We start from the raw sequence: 17,327 nt of genomic DNA on the forward strand, positions 1-17,327 counted from the left end.
ATCAAAATATACTTCAAGCACTAAAAGTAAAAGTAATCATTATGCAGATTGGCCCATTTCAGAATAATATAATATTGAAATATATATTATTGATGCATTTAATGTTGCCACTGGTAAAAGCGGGGTTATTTTTTAACTCCGTTACCTATAATAATACTTCATATTTTATTTGTTGATTATATTTTGTATTATTAATCTGAATCTGCATAGTAACGAGTAACATAAATAAAAATGGAAATACTGAAGTAAAGTACAGTACTTGAGTGAATGTACTTAGTTACTTTCAGTCACCACTGCATATAATAATTAAAAGGTCCTTACTACTATTCTTAAGATTTGAAGTTTTCAGAGCATTTCAAAGACTGCATTCTAAGAAAAATATTGTTTTTGAGCTTGGATGTCCACGCTTCACTTTTGGGAACTGTACGTCAAACTAAATAATTAAGATTAAAGGTCCACTTACGAGCGTTTCAGAGCTTTCAATAGCATCTCATGGTCTTCCTGGGCCAACTCCATTTGCTGAAGAAGACCAGTATAAAGTTCCATAAACAGCTAGTAAGTGGACATATGAGTAGATTTTGATATATACTTTATATATTCTTTTATTTATCGCAGCCATATAATACTTAAAATTAATGAAATATTATAACCGAAGATCTGTTTTATCATGGTACCTTACGTTAAATGGAAAAATATCCTACTCTAAAATTCTGCCTGATAAACTGTTTTGTATCTTTGAAAACTTTGATATGATGAATTTAAAAATAAAGTTGTGTGGGTTTGAATAATGGGTTCATGTATGAGTTTGTTATGATTAATGATCCAACTCACTAAAATGCCTTCTGGGCTTTTGGAATGCTGACAAATCCAAACGTCAATAAAAAATATATCAAAATATATCGTCTCATTCAACTAAAAACATTTTTAGCTGAGCTAAATTACCGCATGGCTACAAGCTCGGGCCAACTTCCTGCTGTTGTAAATCTCTTATTCTGAGGTCAGCAACTCAACAAGTCACGAAAATACACTGCAAAATACATTTTAATATGTTTCTTTATCAAATCAAACATTTACAAGTTTCATACAAATAAAACAAACCTATTCCTGTCTGAAAATGTGTTTGTCTCTCTTCCTTCGAACATAACACACATACCAGTAGATCACCTGGAGGCTTTGGTGTATTTTTAAATATGCTGTTCAGTAAACCCTGTATTCCCCAATTTCCCTGAACTTCTTATGAATTTTAATTATAGATGTAAATAAATAGAATTACAGCGTTCATTTCAGCTTGGCTACCATGTGTTTTAGAGGTTATGAAAAAGGTTTTTGAAGAGTTACATGAGTTTATGATAAATAGTACAGGTTTTGTCAGCCCTTAGATGAGCATGTTATGCTAAAGCAGAGGATACAAAATAACCAAGGGTGCATATTTGGTTCTACACACACACACACACATATATATATATATATATAGTAAGGTCAAAGTATACAAAAATCAAAAGGATGTGGAAAAATTGAAATCTCACATAAAACATAAAAATGGCATCACAAACCAGAAAGTGAAATCTTCTTCCCCTATAAAACAAAGAAAAGAGGTAAGCAACGATTCTTACTTCTGTTGTTTCTCTGCGATAATGCTGCCTGATTCCAGGTCAACATGAGGCCTCTGTTTGCACAGCTACAATAATGTTTTTGACAGACTAGAGTATATTAAGTAATATTAATTAGCACTCTGAGAGTACTCGTCTTTTTTAACCAAACCCCGAATAGACTAAATTCCTGTACAGACACCTTTAATAGTCAGCGTATTTTGCATCATTACATGCTGTATTCTGATTGGTTGGTTTGTAGACATGGATCTTAGCATCTTTCACATTTTTGGTCCAAAATTTCGATGAAGGCTGTCTTTGGTCTTCAAAGCTGTAAATCAGCTGTCGGTGGACCGACAAGCAAAGATTTACCAAACATCTTTGACCACTGCTGACTCTCATCCTTAACCATAACCGCTCAAAACTTCACAGTGTAAAGGAGCCTTTAAGGAGAGGCAGAAAGGGTTGAGTGAGAAAAGTGAGAGGAGGGAAAATGTAAAAGAGATATAAAGAGAGAGAGAGAGAGCTGGGAAGATCAGGGAAGATAAAGAGAGAGAGTAGGGGGAGAAAGATACACACCTGTAGAGAGAGCAAAGTGAGGAGCAGAGCGACAGATGAAGAGAGAGAGAGAGAGAGAGAGAGAGAGAGAGAGAGAGAGAAGCAAACATCCAGCGCTGCTCTGAGCTAACCCGTCCTCACAGGGGAGCCAGCTGGGCAGATTGCATGTGAAAAAGAGGCTTTGATGGTTGCAGGTAGCAGCTTTTTTGCCCCCCCATGCCCTCCCCATCACACCACTCCCCCCTCCTCCCAGTTCCCCTCTGCGGAGCAACAACGCAAACCAGCGCGGCCCTTCAGCAGGCACAGGTGGTATTGCTCACTCCAATTTAGCTCAAACCCCTGACTTGAAATAGCGCGGCTGTCATAGGCAATCTGCGGCGCGAGATGGACCGCTGACTCCGGCGGAGGGGAGAAACAACGTTGAAGTAGGAGCGGGAGGAATGGAGGGAGCAGAGGAGGAAGAACGCCCCCCTCCCCCGCTGAGCTCTTCCAATCCAGCAGCAGCACATGTTCGGTGCTAGCAGAGGTCAGAGCAGCCAGCAGTTTATTTATCGCAGGATGGGACAGGCCTGACATATGGGGGGTCCAATCTGTTAGTGTCCGTCCTGCTGTCCTCTGGAGGGGAGAAGGTTCTGCTGACACACGGGGCAGCTGAGTGCAACAAACTTTTAAACCAGAATGTACTGAATATTTTATTTGCCGCTAATAATCCTGGTAGAGACCTTTCGGGTGGTGTAACACACCTTCTGGCAGCCATGTTGGAGGTCAGTGAGCAGTATGTGAACTTACTGCTTTCGCTGACACATAGGAGACACAGGAGGAGGTATTGGCTATAACATCAATGATGAATCAAGAGATATCACACTGATAGTAACAACATGGCTAACCACCTAGCTAGCTTCATTGGTTGCCCAATAGCCGACGGTACAAACTGCATTGGTACGAAGAAGCACTTTCATGGCTAACTTATTTAGAACTTAAGTTGATTCCTTCCATAAATTCTGTTGTGCGCACACTTTCGAAAAATAGTTATCCTTCCTCAAGGCCCATAAATCACGAGTGAACCAACTTTTACTCACAACTTCAACATATCTGGAAATACTCGCTTCCTTGCCGAAAGCTAGATGACATGATTGATATCGCTATTGTGTCTGTACGGTTAACATGAAGCTAACACTAACAGCATAAAGATTGGAAACAGATAGATAGATATTTTATTGATCCCCGAGGGGACCGCACAAAGGTACCTACCGGCCCCTCTACAGCTCACCAATCAACAAATATCTCTAGTTTGTTTAGCCCAATTTTTGGCCGCAGCAACAGTTTGTGCAGCATTTACTGTCAAAGAAACCTACATGTGAGAACAAACTAGCACTGAGTCAAACACACAACCACATTTAGTTTCCATATTGCCATGTTATGATCGATTGTTTTGTAATACTTTTGCACAGCCAACTGTTCAGTGGACATCCAAGATGGCACCGGCTACAGATACTGGGAGATTACAGTTCAAAGTTTTAAGTGCAACACACAATGGCCATGTGTCAAAGGACAGGATGTCTATGCATCAAGATGTAGGGCTGCTCCCTCTTAGTCGATTAGTCGACTAATCTGTCGTTTTGGTCTTAGTCAACTTAGATTTCTTTAGTCGATTAGTCATGTTTTATGCTTTTTTCATGATAAATGACTTATTTCCAAGAAACATACAGGCACATCTCTGGTAAACACAAGAATTAAAGTGATGCTTTTGCATGACTCTTTGCGGAGAAACTCTGATTTACAGATCTGTCGATTAAATCAACTAATCGATTAGTCGATACAAGTGAATGAGTGTTTGTCGACTAAGAATTTCTTCAATCGAGCACAACCCTATCAAGATGCAAGCAGACTGTGGGCTTACAGCGCTATCAACAACAAAAACCGAAAGCACAGACTGGTGTTGGACTACAGCACACTGAGTCCTAATGGGACGCTGCATCAGGTAGCAAGACACGTTGCACACGGCCTAATTTGGTTAAGATAGTGGCCAAAGCAATTAAAACCAGACATTTTATAATTGGTGCCCAGAATAGGTCAGAAGCCTCTGAGAATCAGAATATTTGGACCAGTTCTTATTCTTTAAGTTGACAGCAGCTGCGTCAATGTGGTTTTCTTCTACTTCTGGAAAGAATTGGTTACGACTGAAGATACAAGTGTGTACCTGCCTTCAGAAGACGCAGCCAATTCTACAAAAATGAGATAGCCAGAAAAGGTGTGTGTGCACTGCTGACTTTGTTGCAAAAAAGGTGCGATTGCAAGGCCCTGAAAATAAACCTTAAATGTCGTGAACCCAGAAGAGAGGTGAGGAAAACGGATTTTGGTTCAGAGGAGAATGAAACGCAAAAGGCATAGAACGCTCTTCTTCCCTCTATTTTCCTATCATGCTCTCCGTCTGTCTCCCTCACCCTTTTCTCTTTGTCTCTCCTTCACACACACACACACACACACACACACACACACACACACACACACACACACACACACACACACACACACACACACACACACACACACACACACACACACACACACACACACACATCCACCCATCTGTGGAATAATTGTCTTAAGTGCAGACGTTCTCTTCAGAGGTGCATTAACTGGTAATGCCTGCTTCTGAGGTTCCCTGGGTGCCTGATATCCAGGGAGCAGACGCAGAGAGCACCCAGCAGTGTCGCAAAGCTCACAAACAGCGAGGGGTTTACACAAACGCACACACAGAGCAACAAAAAGAGGAAGCACGCGATTAGAATGAGCTCTAAGAGACGGAAAGCGTTTCTTCTTCGACAGGGTGCGTTTAAAGCCTTGTTGTTTTCGCCCGCAGCTACAGCCAGCTCAGATGATGTTGAGTTCCTCACAGAGGGAGAACTAGGCTGCTTTGGCTGCATGCTAATGTAGACTACAAATATCTGAAAAAGAAAAAACATGCAAGCTCACTCTCGCGGTGTAGAGCCTAATGCCAGCTTTGGTTAAATCAGCTAATTTAGTTGTTGTGTTCAGAAAGCAAGATGTAGCTTTTCTATACATGCAGACAAGCAGCAGGATTTTAATTTGATGTTATATATTTATACTTGTGAGTAACAAAAGCAGCAGGATTTTCAAGTGTTTTCAAGGGTTTGATAACACTTGAAACATGTTGTTCTGGGTCGACATACATAGAATTTTTAGCAACACATTACAACTGAACCCAGTAACATTGGCATTCGGATTAGTTGAAAACCTATCCAAAAACAATGTGCATCTAAAAGAAACCCGATTGGAAAGGGACGCAAGAACCACCAGAACCAGAAGATAATCAGACTGGATTCAAAATGCGGTTAACCCAAACAAACCCATCTAGAGAGAGAGAGAACATTAAAATTGGTATCGGTAAATTAAAATTTACACTTCACCTTGCCTCAACAAAAGATGCAATTTTTCTGCCACAACGTGATAGCAAGTCTTTTTTTTAACAGAACTGACAAGACGGGACTGGACAGAACAGTTGACAAACATCAGAATGTATTATTAGTAATTGGGTAGAATAATCTACGATTCATATTTGGTTGATCACGGTTTTCGTGTTTGAAGGGAGTTGGAAAAACATGTTATGCATAAGTGTGGATGGTGTTGCTAGTGTGTGTATGTGTGTATGAGTAAAGTGATAACTGTAAGGGAGAAATAATGAAAAGAAATGTTAGAAATGGGGACCAGGTATCTTCAAAGGCTGACATTTGCTTCTTTCTGTGTGCATTGTGTTTTTCCATTGAGATGTATTCTGAGATTAAATTTGTCCAGTGATTGATGTAGCAAGAATTCTTTGATTTCCAGTTTTGGAGGACTACTTTTTTAGCGACAGCTAGAGAAATGAACAACGGATTTCTGAATTTTTGCGGGATGTGGATTTCGGAGATATCACCAAGAAGACAGAGTGTTGGAGAAGATGGGATTCTGTAGCTCAGGGTGGTGTCTCGGTGACCGTGATCCAGAATGAATGAACTGGTTGACAGAGCCACATGGCGTGAGGATAATCGTCTGTGCTACCTAAGGTGCATTGTGAACAAGTTTAGGTGATGTGAGTCCTATGAATGACTTTATATTGTATAAGCTACAGGTTTGTGTTAGCGGTCATGGAGAAGGTATTCTTACAGATTAGTTCCCAGTATTCAGGGTTGGGAGAGAAGACCAGATCAGCTTCCCACTTGTTTGTTGGGAGTGTTATTGTTGTGTTTATGTTGGAAATCATTGTATATAGCCGGGAGGTTAGTTTTTTGAAGTTATTAATTTTCATAAGTTCTTCTGTGAGCTGAGAGGGTTGTAACATGTTATTGGTGATTCTGATTTTATCTTTTATCTTTTTTTACGTGATAGCAAGTCTGCTTGGATCCCCTTGGGGCTTATTAGGACATATTAAACTGGAATTCAGACCGAAAACAGCTCTGCCTTACTTCAGCCAAGACACTGGTGAGACAATGAAATGTGATCCAGGAAATCCAATTGGAGTAAATTGCGTTTTGAAGGCTTATCAAATGCCAAAAGACTGCCCAATGTAAACAGGAGGTAAACAGTAGAAAATAGTGTTCATGTTACAGAGTAGTCCACCAGGAATATGTCCTTGGGTTACCACCACAGATGTAATTGGCATTACCTTCCAAAATGTACGTATTTTCTGATTTGGCAACCCTATTGTCAGTGGCTTCTTGAAAATGCATTGACCGTTGAGGAATTTATTTAAACAAGCGTTTCCTCATCTGTCACATCTATCGTTCAACGTCAAACAACTAAAACTACTTGGTGAAGGACACGGAAGGGCCGTGGTCACAGTTTAAAGAAACCAACGCTGACAGTTGGTAGGAGACAGAAAGCATACAGCCACAGCCTCTGGTGTTAAAGTCCGACGCTTTGTACACAGAGCTGTTCACCACGACCTCTAATGAACTGTGATCTAGAACCACCAGTAAAACGATAACCGTAGTGATTCAACTCGTACACAGTATTTGCGCTGCATTAGTGTTGATTCTGGCCACATTACAGTACACACACTCTGTCTTGGGAGACCAAACTGAGTTCAGTGACACATCGTCCCTATCTATCAAGAGCCCCATCAGGTCAATACTCTTTAATCTGGGGAAAAAACGGCAGAATGTGCCTTTAATTAAAGAAGTGGCCGACCACTGAGTTATCCATCAGAGGCGTCAGGAGAGAAAAAAGAGAGAGAGAGAGAGAGGCAAAGAGAGAGAGAGAGAAACAGAAAGACAGAGAGAGAGAGAGAGAGAGAGAGAGAGAGAGAGCAGCGACTTTCATCCTCTGGCTTCAAACACTGCTGAAAATGGAGTTTTAGCTGCTCTGGCGCTAACGTTGCGGACGGCCCTCAGTGCGTGACGACTCGCACCCCTGCGGCGTCAGCGGGGAGCCTGCTTAAAAGCACCACACACACACACATACACACACACACACACACACACACACAGAGACAAAGATGGGGACTCACATACAGTACATATGTACGATAATCAGAGCACACAAAAACACACAAGTACACACACAAGTACAAACACACACACAAGTACATGCGCACACACAAGTACATGCGCACATAAACACACACACACACACACACACACACACAGGAACTAAGTAGTCAGTATGGAAGCTCCAGGAGCATAATGACTGCTTCTGAGGGATACAGACAGCAAAAGAGCAGAACATTTCTCTCTGAAAACTGGACTCTTTTATGTAACCGCTCTTAATAGAGCTGTAAAGTAAAGCAAAAGAACGTGTGTGTGTGTGTGCGTGAGAGAAAGGACGCAGTTAACTTTGGAGAGCTCGGAGTCATCTTTCCAAATCGACGGCACTCCATTCGCACCTAAAGTGTAATGCGTTATTTGTGAACGGGCGTGTGCCTGTCTGGGTGCTTTACCTCGGAACAGATATCCAAAGGAACACCTACATAAACTCTCGTCTGCGCAGCGGTGACAAATGAAATTGCGTCAGAGCAAGAGAGTTGAAGATAAATGGCACAACCCCAGCGTGGAGCAATTAAACCTCTTTTTATGCCCACATTATTCACTTCCTCCTCCCTGCTCCTCTCTCCAGGGGGTCCCAGCCTCACTTTGTTTGTTTTAATTATTTTTTCGTATGCAAATGCACCTTTCCTTCATAATTGCTGCATGAGCTCCTCGTCTCTGATTTGAAGAATAGGGGGAGAAAAGTTTAAGGTGGGGACAAGAAAGAAGGAGCACCAGTTATCGATTCGAGGGGAGCCATCGTTGGAGCAGTCGAATTCGCAGCTAGTAGCAGTACGGTAATCAATCGTTCATGTACATCTCCCCCCCCCCCTCCCCCCGTCCATGTACTAGCAGCGTGAGAAGTGTTAATGCTACCTCGCGACATCAATCACACACTGTGAGATGGGGGTGGGGGTGGGGTGGTAGCAAGCAGAGACGAGTGCAAGAGGAAGGAGGGAAGGGGAGGCAGAGGAAGAGAAATACAAGGCAAAAAATGGAGAGAGGAAGAAAAGAAATATGTCAAAGGAGTGCAAAGTAGAAGAGAAGTGGCAGGTTGAAAGAATAAAAAACAAAGGCTTCTCTGATGATTGCTTTCCGACACTGAAAATGTCCAAAACTAAACACATGGCTACCGACTTCAGAAAGACATCACTTCCACCTCCTCAGAACATTTCTAAAGGGCAGGAAGTGTTGAGAGATTTTAGCACCACATGAGACTTACCTTTGACATAAACCGATTTTTGACGTAAGGGTGAAAATGCATCCTGTATGTATATAGCAATCAGATCTCAGATGAATGACATCTGTACTCTTAGCAACATTCCACTGGACGTGTTAAAAAGGTCACCAAACTGCTCCTCTTCCTTCTATCTAAAGCACAACAGTCAAAGTCCCCCAAATTAAACCATGAAATGTGTAATTTCTCCACACATAGAATAATGATAAATAGCAAATCAATCTGTTTGACGGTGACAAGTCTACGGTTAAGGTTTGGTTCGGTTTATGAAAAGATTGTTGGTTTGGGTTAAAATCACTACTCTGTAGAGGAAAATATAATATAAATAATATGAACAGATATTTAAGAGTAGTCAGTTCTGCATTTCTGCTAAAATGCAGCAGCTGCTTGTTGAATTTAAAAGAAAAAAATAAACCATTTCCAACATTTTATGGAACACACACACACACACACACACACACACACACACACACACACACAGAGTTGAATATAAAAGGCATCACTAAAAAAGTAATGACAGACTTTAAAGTGTAGTTTTCTACTAATATTTCGTTTCAGCTAACACCAAAACAAGCGGTGTCTTTTGATAACGATATATTGTGCAGCCCTGCTACTCCGTTACGGTAAGGGGACCTTCGTCGTCATGATTACAATAATGAACATGTGGTTAAGGTTCAGGAACCATCCCTGTCAGGCTTTTAAAAAAAATAAAAAATGTATTTGTCTCTCAACTGAAAACAGGAAAGGAACAGCTGTCTATGTTCAAGTCTGATGCTTTGGGGACCCATCCATCCATCCATCCATCCACCCCCACCTTAACCTTACATTTTGCTTTGGGGCTCTTGCTGAAACAACCGACGCTGTCGCCCCACACAAAAACTACAAATGGCTGCCTCCTGGGAAAAGGAAAAAAATAAGTCCGGAGTAGATAGCATCAAAATTAGGGGTGGGAATCCGAAATTTGATACTTTTAGGCACTGACCGAACAGTCTCGAGGATCGGAAATGCCGTGTCATTCAATATCAAATACCTACAATACCTGAGGAGTAATTCTCATCAGCGTCAGTGAGCCAATAAGCATGCAGCATGCTTCTACCAAGATCTAATAATGCTTGCGACTGGCTAAGAAGCATGCAGGAAAAACGCTACGTTGCACACAGAAACAGGGCTTGGTTGTATTTTGGGAGGCTTGACTACAGTGTGAATCACATAGGTATAAAGGAGCTGAAAAAAATTCATGGTATTGGTATTGAAATCTTTTTAACAATACCCAGCCCTAATCATAATACAGGCGGAGTTGGAATAATGAGAAGGTTTAAAATCAGGTGGGAATGCACAGGCCCGGACCAGGACTGGACTTTGGGGATTATTCAAGCCAAAAGAAATAGCAAAACAGAGCGGGCAGCAAGAATTATGGGAAAAGTGGTTTTAAATTAAACAAAGACAAGCACCAACAATGCTGCTGCTGTGTGATAGAGGCTACTAATCATGTTGACTGTGGCCTCATCTATTCAGGATAATTATCTCAAGGTAAGTAATAGCTAATGAAACAAATGGAATAGGCCAGACACTAACTTAAAAATGAAATGGGAAAAAAAAGGAAGATGCTGGTGGAAAGGGGGAAAAAGGGGAAAAAAAAAAAAAAAAAAAAAAAAAAAAAAAAAAAAAAAAAAGGTTTTTTTTTTTAAAAAAAAAAAAAAAAAAAAAAGAAAAAAAAAAAAAAAAAAAAAAAAAGGGGGGGGGGGGGGGGTGGGGGGGGGGGGGGGCCGGAGGCGCCCCCCCAAAAGAGGTATCCTATAAAAAAAAAAAAAAACAGAAAAAGGATGGAGACAAATATTGAGAGACATGAAGATTTGGAGGAGAAGGGGGGGGCGGGGGGAGAGTACAGTGAGTCGGCTGTGTGCTCAAAGACAAGAGAACAAACCCCTCAAAGTCATCCGGCTAATCCATCTCGACAACACTGAAGCCTCATCATATCGACCCCTCCCTCAGCTGTGCACACAAACACACACGTATACACACATTTCACTCCTTGCCTGACAGCCCCCCCCCCCCACCAGCAGCTCCTCTCTTAAAAGGAGAGAGGGATGAAACGAACAGGAGGAGGAGGAAGGTCAGGAGGGATAAAGGAGAAAGAAAGAACAGCTGAGGTTCACCCCGTGGGCGATGCAGCAGCTTGGACGGTGGGTGCCTGAAGGCCTCAGCACCCCCACCCCCCACCCCATCCCCACCACCACCACCACCTTCACCTGACTACTACAATAACTAGTAACCTCCCACGACTGATGGCTTCACTAACTGACCACCCACGTCTCACGTATTTTCAGCCCAACGCACCCCCGAGAGAGGAATGGCGGGGAATCCTCTGTCCTCAACCAAACTTAACTCCGTATTGATCGGAACGGTTCATATTGGATTTAGTTTGGCCTTCCGGTCTCTCATACCTACTCACACATACACACATAAGTCCACACATCCTCATTTTATCTATATTATTGTATTTTATGCCCTATTATTTTATGCCCCCTATGTTGTTTTATGCAGCCAACCGTATGCTTGTTTTTATTTTACTTGTGTTCAATTTATAGATTGTAGGACTCTTGTAATTGCATTATACATTTTTTTCTACTCTTCCTTAGGTAAGATTCGTTCTATAAGCCCTTAAGGGTTTTTCCTAATCTTACCTGCACAATTTTTTTATTTATTTATTTAGTTTCATTTTCTTGTTGGGTTTCTGTTGCCTTCATTTTATTGTGCAAATAAACAAATTCAATTCAAACTCCTTCCATGCATTGCAATTTCTTTCAACTTAAATTAAAAGATGACCGTTCTTTAGGTGCTCGGCAAAATTCATGACCGAACAGGAGAAGGTGAAGGCGACTTTAAGCTCCAATATGCTGCTTTTCGCCCGGAGCCAGTGAGGTGTTTTTACTGGGCCTACCTTCCCTTCCTGCCCCTCATTTGGTCGAGTTCCCGCCCAAACGCTTGTCACTCAACTTGATGAGCTGTCAACCTTGACTCGGTGTCCAGCCTGAGGCCGAGGCAACAGCCAATCTGCAATTAAATGTAAACAAAAATATGATGGAGTTCAACCTTTCTTTTAAATGGCTCCTTTGTGCTGCATTTTAAATAATTGGGCTGATGTTTTTGCATTCTTAACCCATATAACTGACTGATTTCTTAAAAAAACATTTATATGTTCCATGCAGCTGTTGGTTTCCAAATATCTTATTATATAATGAAAGAGACTTGCAATGACTCAAAAGTCTAAAATGCCACCAACATAAAGGGTTGTTGGAGGACAATAAAGCTGCAGTTTTTAGCTTTAAAGCAGGCTCAATAACTTTTGGAAGAAGAGACAATACATTCTTCCTGACACAAATTAAAAGCTGAAGTCATATGCAATAAAACGCACTCATGCTCAATTCAATACACTTGGCAGCTTTACAGCTAGAGCCTCACTTGGTCTGGTATAACCAGTAGCTTATGGTGGCTAATGTCAGCTCATACTTTACTTATATTTGTGCTACTGCTACACTAGAAGTTAGAATGTACCGTTAAGAGGCATTTTTTTGCTGAAGTGGCTGCTGTTGACAAGACGCAACATGGTCTCAAACAGCAAGGGAGTTAACATGCTAGAATCCAGTCAACATTGCAGAAGCTATGGATTTGGGGTTATTTTAAAGTCATATATATTGTTGAGGTTTTTCTTCACTTGTTAACATTCAACGCTTCACCATGTTTGCAGTGATTCTAGGGAGACATGCGGAAAAGTTACAAATTGCAGCTTTAACCTGATTAAAATGTAACAATTAAATAGAATGTATGGATCTTTTATTTATATATACAGTATATATAATCTTAAAGCTGCACTTTCATATGGCTCTTTGTAGTTTTACTTAAAGTTGTTGTTGACATAAAGTATCGAGTAAGACAAAGTATAACTATTATAGTGTAGGTGATGTTTAAGAGGATTTTCACCCAGCCAATAATTAATAAATTACCAGCACAAAAGTAACATTAGAAAGTCTGGCTGGGTTCCAAATTGCATTTGTTTGCTTTTTACTTTTAGTACTGTATATACACTGCAGCAGCCCATACAAAGTATGTACTGTTGCATGCACTATGCATTCAATTGCTCATATATGCTGCTCAAAGGATTGTGGGTAAGAATAGCCAGAAAAGCATGCTGGCTTGCATACGGCAAAATCAGACCGGATGCAGTAGGACATCCTGGTATTTTTGGCATGCTACATTTGACATACTATTTATTGGGATATCACATCTTTTTGTGGCATATTAAATAGTATGGTAGACAAGACAAGAATGCACATACTACACAAATGAGTCATGATAAGCATGTTAAATGGCATTGCTAAGTGAGAGCTTTTTGCAGTCTGGATTTTACAGGGAGGAAAAGATGTGCTTCCAAATTCTGGTTTGTGATATTTTCTTAATTCATGCTAAATGTAGCCTATTATACATCTTGAAAAGAAATGCTAAAAAAGAGCAGTCAAAGTTTTAATGAACAGGTTTACACATATTAATGGGTGTTGATGAAAATCACCATGGCGACCATAAAGCGGCAGGCCATTTCGACATTCAGCCAACCGTTTTGTCTTTTCCCGCAGCGGCGGCCTCCCTCCTAAGAACTCAAATGGTGAAGCGCCGCCAGAAAAGTCAATTTTTTCCTGTCCGACAGTGGATTGGCTGCCCATGGAGAGGGGGATTGTGGGAAGGCAGGGCGCCGAGGCTCTGATGTTGTGTGGCCGTTGGCATCGTTCAGATGCTGTGCCCCCAGAACCGATGGCATTACCGAAGATTACCGCGCCATGCTTGGCAGCAGTGTGTGTTTTATTGTGTGTTTCTTCTATGTTGAGTGTGTGATATGATAGACTGTGTGCACGTTTGTGCATGTGCAATAATTTATATGGGTGGATGTGCATGTGAATGGACCTGTGCATGTGTGAATTTCCAGCCTGTATGTGTCCCCCCTGGACAGCTGGCGTGCCAAAGCCTGTTGAGCTGTTTGTCACACTTCTCTCACTCAGGAGAGCTCAAACGGCGTGTAGAGGCCTTTCACGGCTGACATGCTGGAGACTGTACACACACACACACACACACACACACACACACACACACACACACACACACACACACACACACACACACACACACACACACACACACACACACACACACACACACACACACACACACACAAATTCTAACTCTGGAAAATTATCAGGGCATGTTGACTCTTTCAGTTCTTATTATTCTATGGTAGAAGATTAAACAGGACATAGTGAGTCTATAATCCAAGTTCAGTTTCACATCTCTAATAGGCAAAATGCAACTGGAAATCTTTTAGGTCTTTGAATGCTGACCATTAAAATGACATTTTGATATCTTCCTTTCAAAGTTGTATTAATATCCTGAAGTTCTTTTTAATGCATGAAGAAATATCATACAGTTTATATCAGATACTAGATATCAAAATTTGAGACTTGAAGCTTTTTGCTTCCAGTTAAGTTTTACAAGAGACAAATCACACATATATAAAGTTGATGTCAAACTTCAAGTCATTCTTTTTCTGACTTAAGTCTAAAGTCTACTGAAATATCACCAAGTTGAAGGGCACTCAGAGAGAGCGCAGACCTCCGCCAAGGCATGCCTTGCATGTCTTACAATGTTAACATTCCGACTTGAGGGGGGCTTTACATGAATTTTCCCAGTGGGGAATACATGTTTACAATTATTCCGACACCACAAAATGGCAGCACAAATGCACTGTTTTGCAATGTTATTGAAAGTGAGAAATAATTTGTGTATCCGCCCTGTGTTTCAGATCCACTCCAAAATGTAATGGGTAGACACACACACACACACACACACACACACACACACACACAACAGACAGACAGACAGAGAAACTGCACCAAAAACATGACCTCCTTGGCGTAGGTAATTATGCTTTACTGCAAAGGAAAACTGCATGAAATGGGTACAATCGGTCCTGGAAGTCAGTCTGCAATGGACATGTACGACTCTCATATTTTTCCAAATACGTTGGTAAAACCTGTCTGACTGTTACTGCTGTTCCTAGACTCTCACTGAATACAAAAATGTTATTGCCTTTTCTTACTAAGCTGCATGTCAGTGTTGGATTTTCTCCATAAACTGTGTCTGCTTTTGCTACTATTTGCTGAAGAGTGTGAGCTACATCCCTAAAATGTGACATACAGTGTACTGCACATGTAGTAGCAAACACTGTAGGAATCTGACATTTTACTGAAATCTTGCTGCGGCGTTCAGAAAAGTGACACACTGCTCTCTTTCCACATGTCAGAAGATAGGAGATGCACTCTGGCAAGCAGTAGTTTAGTACGTCGGCTCACCAATGTAAGGGGATACAGCTCACTCACATTTAGGCCGAAATGAAATATCTGTATATTTGTGCATACATACTGTACAGAAATTAGCTTAAGGCAATGTGTGGAGTCTGTCTGTGTGTTTGCATGTGTGTGAATACATTTCTGCATGAAAAATTCTCCAAGTATTAATTTGGAACTGCTAATCCTTTTACATTCCCCTCCTACTCCCTAACGCTTAAAGGCTCTCTGGCTGCACGCACACGCACACACACACACACACACACCCCTCCAGCTCTTACCAATGGTTTTTACTGGATGACAGACCCAAACTGTGATGGTTGCGTGGCCTTCTCTTACCACCCCCCCCCCACAGCCCCGCCGCCCACCCCACTATCGTACATGCTGGCAGGTATGAGGATTTGCTGATGTTTAAAAGGACCTCTGGGTATTTGTTTTCTTTTTTTATGGCTCCGTTTGATTTGACTAACCTTTCTTACTTTAATTAAAGTTATTGCTTCCAATAATTACCTTTATAATATGTGGTTTTGTTATTTTTATGTTGCTGTGGCAAATATGGCTTTAAGCAAAGGACTAAAACTTAGGTGTACACAGCAATGTACTCCCATACATAATTGTGGTGAATATTTGGCATAAGTTTTGGAGGAAAGGGAAAAGGAGTGAAAGGGAGGATAGAGGTAAACATGTAGAGAGGGATGAGGAGAGGAGTAGAGTCGGGGAAACATATAGAGCGAGAGGAGTAAAAGAAGAGAAGATGGAAGGAAATAGTAAAGAGACATGGGGAACTATTTCGGGCGCCCTTGGTTATGGATGAATTTGTTTTCACCAGGGACAATTTCAGGTGGCTTATAGTTGGAAAACTTCTACTGCTCAGATGTGCATCAAACTGGATCATCAGTACAAACAATGAACAGCTGTGAACATAGAAGGAACGGGTGAGATGTTCACCACAACTCCCAAGGTGAATTATGGAAAGGAACATCCAATCACCGAGCTTAAAACACTGCAACAGGCAGATAAAGGAAGATAAAGTGGGATGGGAAATGGAAGAATATAGAGAGAACGAGTGAGAGAAAAATACAGGGCATAACAGAAGATGGGAAGTAAAGAAAATGAGAGGAAATAAGAAGTTAAAGGGAGGACAGGTACAGGATAACTGGAGCGAAAATGGTGAGCAATAAGGGAAGACAGAAGGATGCAAGGAAAGAGGAAGAGGGAATGAGAGAAAGAAATGTGAGGACAGGAAAAGAAAAATGAATAGAAAAGGAAGGGAGGATGTATGGATGGATGGGAACGAAGGGCAGCTGAAAGGGCGGGAAGGATGATCGGAGTGAGAGAGGGTGAAGTGGTAAGAAAGGAAGAAGGGAGAGAGTGAAAGAGAGAAGATGTCCTCACTCTGCCTTCACACCCATAAGCTCCAGAGCAGTACATTTCTGGCCATTTCATGGCCGTCAGCCGGGCCCAGTAAAACGCTGCTTGCTGCCGCCGAGAAGACAGACCCCGGGGGGGCCGAGGTGAGCCTGAAGGACGAGCTGTCCCTCACACACACACACTTGCTCTTTTTCTCACTAACTCATTTCTCTCCTTCCGCTCGCTCTTTTTGTCATCCTCACACACACTTACGCTCGCCCGTTTCACAGACACACACACGCACACACTCACACTTCCTCATCTCCTCTCTCACCCAGTGTCTCTTGTTAATTTTTCTCTTTTTCTCTCTCACTACACACACACACACACACACACACACACACACACACACACACACACACACACGCCATTCCGATGAGGGAGACCCGATGATGTCCCTGAGTCCGGAGGCGCCTACATATCCCAGGGAGCCTTGCTGTGGGACTACGAGGGTCATGGCCTCGGAGCCCAAAGTCCCATCCTTCATTTCCTCTCATTTCGGAAAGGACGTGCAGAAAAAAAGGAAAAAAAAGAATCACAGGATCACACAAATCAAGGGCAATTGAGTTAAGGTGTGTGTGTGTGTGTGTGTGTGTGTTGGTGTGTCCACTATGCA

The 17,327-nt window shown here is 41.7% G+C and overlaps 1 protein-coding gene across 11 annotated transcripts in view; it reads right to left on the reverse strand.

Moving 5' to 3' along the window:
• The window catches only part of pou3f3b (POU class 3 homeobox 3b), a 184,433-nt gene that overhangs the window by 37,649 nt on the left and 129,457 nt on the right, over nucleotides 1-17,327 (reverse strand). For 2 of the 11 annotated variants that reach the window (XR_005638401.1, XR_005638395.1), the window contains one exon: nucleotides 11,851-11,963. The exons of the other annotated variants lie outside the window; for them this stretch is intronic. The gene's annotated coding sequence lies outside the window, so the exon portion shown is untranslated. The remainder of the gene's footprint in view (nucleotides 1-11,850; nucleotides 11,964-17,327) is intronic. 11 annotated transcript variants of the gene reach the window in all.

The sequence above is a fragment of the Perca fluviatilis genome, chromosome 24 (genome assembly GCF_010015445.1).
Source record: "Perca fluviatilis chromosome 24, GENO_Pfluv_1.0, whole genome shotgun sequence".
Classification (NCBI taxonomy): domain Eukaryota; kingdom Metazoa; phylum Chordata; class Actinopteri; order Perciformes; family Percidae; genus Perca; species Perca fluviatilis.